This window comes from Phyllobates terribilis, unplaced genomic scaffold (genome assembly GCF_046119375.1).
Source record: "Phyllobates terribilis strain yellow unplaced genomic scaffold, ASM4611937v1 Scaffold_4__5_contigs__length_816908805, whole genome shotgun sequence".
NCBI classification, from domain to species: Eukaryota; Metazoa; Chordata; class Amphibia; order Anura; family Dendrobatidae; genus Phyllobates; species Phyllobates terribilis.
Genome location: NW_027362764.1, coordinates 26,581,294 through 26,587,293, shown reverse-complemented (window position 1 = coordinate 26,587,293; position 6,000 = coordinate 26,581,294).

Sequence of the window (6,000 nt, the reverse complement as noted above, 5' to 3'; positions counted from 1 at the left end):
TCTCTGAATACAGGCCGTGTAATAATCTGCGAGCCACTCTCTCTCTGAATACAGGCCGTCTAATAATCTGCGAGCCACTCTCTCTCTGAAAACAGGCAGTGTAATAATCTGCGAGCCACTCTCTCTCTGAATACAGGCAGTGTAATAATCTGCGAGCCACTCTCTCTCTGAAAACAGGCAGTGTAATAATCTGCGAGCCACTCTCTCTCTGAATACAGGCAGTGTAATAATCTGCGAGCCACTCTCTCTCTGAATACAGGCAGTGTAATAATCTGCGAGCCACTCTCTCTCTGAATACAGGCGGTGTAATAATCTGCGAGCCACTCTCTCTCTCTGAATACAGGCAGTGTAATAATCTGCGAGCCACTCTCTCTCTCTGAATACAGGCAGTGTAATAATCTGCGAGCCACTCTCTCTCTGAATACAGGCCGTGTAATACTCTGCAATTTTTTGGGTTGAAAACAAAGCGGAGAGCATCAAATAGATGTGTCAGTTTTGCTGGTGGTGGTGAATGCAGCTGCTGCGGGGAGAGAAAGGCCGTGGGCGATCTGTGTCGGCTACGTGCCCAAATGAAACACCTTCCTGTGCTGCAAGTAGGCGACAGGATGCTCTGTGTAATTTCGTAGGCCCGAGTATCGTTGGATGAATGGTGAGGCCAGAACAAGTAGAAGTGGTTTTAGGTTGGTTGGCTGAGAGTGCCTTCAGTCCCATTGCTTTGTCTTCCACCAGATTTGGCACCTGCGGCTCATGGGCATCTGTCTTCCACCCCCTGGCAAGCAGTCTGAGCCCCAAGTCATGCAGCGGGATCTCCTGCTTTTTGATGACTGCTGGCTGTGGTTCCGTGGGCCATCCATCTGGCCCTGGCCAACAATTGGAAGAGATTGAGTGCACTGATGCCCAACCACTTGTTTTGTTGGAGGATGAGTACGTCGGATGGGTATTGTAAACGGTCAGCAGACCGCTGCAGCACATCTCTGATGATGCTGACGATGAAACACTGTGCCAACTACTGCTGCAGCTTCCTGCAGTGTGCACACCGGCATGGAGGGCAGGGGTGAAGACTGGGGGGAACATCATGTGGGGGATTATTGTTATTATTTATTTTTAGAGCACCATTGATTCTATGGTGCTGTTCATGAGGAGGAGTTACATACAAACACAAATAGAAACTGCAATGAACAAACTAATAGTGACGGACAAGTACAAAGGGGAGAGGACTCTACCATTGCGGCCTTACATTCTACAGGATAATGGGGAAGGATAGTAGTTTTGGGGGGTGCAACAGCTCTGCTGTTGGTAAGGTGGCAGTGGGGTCATTGCAGGCTGTAAGCTGTTCTGAAGACATGGGTTTTCAACTTCCACTTGAAAGTTCCAAATGAGGGGATAATCGGATGTGTTGGGCCACAGAATTCTACAGGATGGGGAATACTCAGGAGAAGTCTTGCAGGCAATTAGATGAGGAACGTACGATTGTGGTGGAGAGAAGGAGGTCTTGGGAGAACCAGAGATTACATGGTGGGAGATATCAGCAGATTAGTTCAGAGACAGGGGCGGACCTACCGCTGGTGCAGCCGGTGCAGCTGCACCGGAGCCTGGCCGTGCAGGGGTGCAGGGGGGCCCTTACCGGGCAGTTAATATTGAAGGCAATCTGGCCTGCTTCTCAGAGCCCCAGGCTCTGGGGGGCCCATGGCCAGATTGCCCTCTCATGTGCAGCGGGCAGCGAGCGATCCCTCCAGCTCCGCTGCTGACAGAAGGAAAATGGCAGTGGAGCTGAGGGATCCGTCCTCTGCTTCCTCCCTGACACAGGCTCCTACAGCTTGATGACGTCATCAAGCAGCGCGGGCCTGTGTAAGGGAGGAAGTTACCAGCACAAGGAGGATGCTGTGGGAGCGTGCTGAGAGGTAAGTTGTGTTTTTTGTTTTGTTTTTTTTTGTACTGATACACTGGGTAGAGGAACAGGAGAATGGGGGGAGAGCAATGATGGGCAGAGCAATGATGGGCAGAGCAGTGATGGGAAAAGCAATGATGGGAAGAGCAATGATGGGAAGAGCAATGATGGGGAGAGCAATGATGGGGAGAGCAATGATGGGGAGAGCAATGATGGGGAGAGCAATGATGGGGAGAGCAATGATGGGGAGAGCAGTGATGGGCAGAGCAGTGATGGGCAGAGCAGTGATGGGCAGAGCAGTGATGGGCAGAGCAGTGATGGGCAAAGCAGTGATCGGCAAAGCAATGATGGGGAGAGAAATTATGGGCAGAGCAATGATGGGGACAGTGGGGATGGGCAGAGCAATGATGGGGACGGGGAAAGCAATGATGAGGATGGTGGGGATGGGGAGAGCAATGATGGGAATGGTGGGGATGGGGAGAGCAATGAGGGGGATGGTGGGGATGGGGAGAGCAATGAGGATAGTGGGGATGGGGAGAGCAATGATGAGGATGGTGGAGAAGGGGAGAGCAATGATGGGGATGGTGGGGATGGGGAGAGCAATAATGGGGATGGTGAGAATGGTGGGGATGGGGAGAGCAATGATGGTACTGGGGAGAGCAATGATGGGGGTTGCTGGGAGAGAGCAATGATGGGGGTGCAGTGCTGGGAGATAGCAATGATGGGGTACTGGGAGAAAGCAATGATGGGGGTGCTGGGAGAGAGCAATGATGGGGGTGCTGGGAGAGAGCAATGATGGGGGTGCTGGGAGAGAGCAATGACGGGGTGCTGAGAGACAGCAATGACGGGGTGCTTGAGAGAGCAATGATGGGAGTGCTGGGAGAGAGCAATGATGGGGGTGTTGGGAAAAAGCAATGATGGGGGTGCTTGGAAAGAGTAATGACTGGGGTACATGGGGAGAGTAGTGATGGGGGTGCTGGGAGAGAGCAATGATGGGGGTGCTGGGAGAGAGCAATGATGGGGGTGCTGGGAGAGAACAATGATGGGGGTGCTGGGAAAGAGCAATGATGGAGGCGCTGGGAGAGAGCAATGATGGGGTGCTGAGAGAGAGCAATGATGGGGTGCTGGGAGAGAGCAATGATGGGGGTGCTGGGAGAGAGCAATGATGGGGGTGTTGGGAAAAAGCAATGATGGGGGTACATGGGGAGCGTAGTGATGGGGGTGCTGGGAGAGAGCAATGATGGGGGTGCTGGGAGAGAGCAATGATGGGAGTGCTGGGAGAGAGCAATGATGGGGGTGTTGGGAAAAAGCAATGATGGGGGTGCTTGGAAAGAGTAATGACTGGGGTACATGGGGAGAGTAGTGATGGGGGTGCTGGGACAGAGCAATGATGGGGGTGCTGGGAGAGAGCAATGATGGAGGTGCTCGGAAAGAGCAATGACGGGGGTACTGGGAGAGAGCAGTGATGGGTGTGCTGGGGGAGAGCAATGATGGGGGTGCTGGGAGAGAGCAGTGATGGGTGTGCTGGGGGAGAGCAATGATGGGGGTGCTGGGAGAGAGCAGCGATGGGGGTTTCACTTTGCTTGTACAGTAAAACCTGATATATTTTTCGTGTGCACATAGCCTTATAGTTAATTGGGGAGAGTCACAGAGACTGAATAATTTATATTATTGGGCGGTGGAGATTGTAGTTAATGGGGGGCACAGTGCTGCTTATCACTTTATATTTTGATTACTAAGTGGCTAATAGTATATTAATGGGGGGGGTCCTACATATCTGTATTCAGGGGCGCAGTGTGGGGGAAACACGTGTATATATACAATATATGTGACCTTGTTATTTTCTAGGCTGGAGATCATCGTGACAAGATGAGTCGTGGCTGGGAGATGTGGACATGAAGGTCTGACCAGATGGAGAAGAAACAGCAGAAACTGTCTCTGATCAGATGAGACGTCAGCGGTAAGTGCCTGGATGTAAATATTATTCTGTATCTACGCTGTGTGACTTGGAGTGATAATGTTATCTGTAAAATCCCTTAGGTCACATTCTCACATTTGTGTGAAATGTCCATGTGCTGAAAGATTTTTTTATCGGATGGTCCACGGACTCGTAGAGTTTTATAGGTCCATTCACACATCCATGAAAATCACGGATCTGAGAATAAGATCTGTGAGGGTCAGAGAACGTCCAGTTGTGATCTGATTTTGAGGATCAGAATAGGACATGCTCAATGCAGGAATGTAGCCTTATTATGTATAGCACAGTCAGGCTCGGACTGGCCCACAGGAGAACAGGAGAATCCTCCGGTAGGCCCTGCAAGAGTGCAGGGTCGGCGTCAGCACCTGGTGCACCCTAGCAAGTGCCGAGGCCTTGAGCAGGCGGGGGGGGGGGGCACTCGCTGTCGGGCACCCCACTGCACTATTGGACCCGTGAGTGGAGGAGAGCGGTGTCAGCGCCCGCTCCCCCTCGCTTGCTCAGGGCACCGGCAGCCGGCGGCACAATACTTACCTCTTCCCGGGCCTCTGCAGCAGCTCCCGTCTCTTCTGCGTCCTCTGGCTGTGAAGTCTCAGGTCAGAGGGAGTGGTGACCGCTTTCCACCGCGCTCTCTCCTGAGCCATGACAGCGCAGAGCAGGAAGACGCCGGCGACGCGGGTGAGGGGTCTGGAGCAGCGGCAGCAGGTGAGAAGTGAGGTGAGTCTTTGATTTTTTTTTTAATGTATGGAGGCATGGGGCATTATAAGGGAGGGGGGTGTGACATCCTGCATGGGGCATTAAAAGGGGGAGGGACATCCTGCATGGGGCATTATAAGGGAGGGGGGTGTGACATCCTGCATGGGGCATTAAAAGGGGGAGGGACATCCTGCATGGGGAATTAAAAGGGGGGGGGAGTGACATACTGCAAGGGGCATTATAAGGGAGGGGGGGTGACATCCTGCATGGGGCATTATAAGGGGGGGGGGTGACATCCTGCATGGGGCATTATAAGGGAGGGGGGGTGACATCCTGCATGGGGCATTAAAAGGGGGCGGGGGACATCCTGCATGGGGAATTAAAAGGGGGGGGAGTGACATACTGCAAGGGGCATTATAAGGGAGAGGGGGTGACATCCTGCATGGGGCATTAAAAGGGGGGGAGGGACATCCTGCATTGAGCAATAAAAGGGGGGGGATGACATCCTGCATGGGGCATTATAAGGGAGGGGGGTGTGTGACATCCTGCATGGGGCATTATAAGGGAGGGGGGGTTTGTGACATCCTGCTTGGGGCATTAAAAGGGGGGGAGGGACATCCGGCATTAAAAGGGGGGGAGTGACATACTGCATGGGGCATTATAAGGGAGGGGGGTGACATCCTGCATGGGGCATTAAAGGGGGGGGGAGTGACATCCTGCATAGGGCATTATAAGGGGGGGAGTGACATCCTGCATGGGGCATTATAAAGAGGGTGTGTGTGACATCCTGCATGGGGCATTATATGGGGGAGGGGGGAGTGACATCCTGCATGGGGCATTATAAGGGGCGGGGGTGTGACATCCTGCATGGGGCATTATAAGGGGGGGGTGACATAATGCATGGGGCATTATAAGGGGGGCAACATCCTTCATGGGGCATTATAAGGGGGGGTGACATCCTGCAAGGGGCATTATAAGGGTGGGTGACATCATTCATGGGGCATTATAAGGGTGGGTGACATCCTGCATGGGGCATTATAAAGGGGGAACAGCCTGCATGGGGCATTATGTGGGGGGAACAGCCTGCATGAGGCATTATGTGGGGGGAACAGCCTGCATGGAGCGTTATATGGGGGTCAGTATTCTGTATGGAGCGTTATATGGGGGCCAGTATTCTGTATGGAGTGTTATATGGGGGCCAGTATTCTGTATGGAGCGATTCGCCGGTTTCTGAGCTATTGTGGAATTTACAATAGATATCACTCATGTAATGTAAGAAGTGAAATCTTTGGCATTGTACTATATATATATATATATATATATATTTCTCTGCGGTATCTGTGCATCATGAATCGTGGTATGTGTTAAAGGGGCCACTGAGACTCTTTCGCCCGGGGTCCACGAAAACCTGGAGCCGGCCCTGCAAGAGTGTCCACCACCC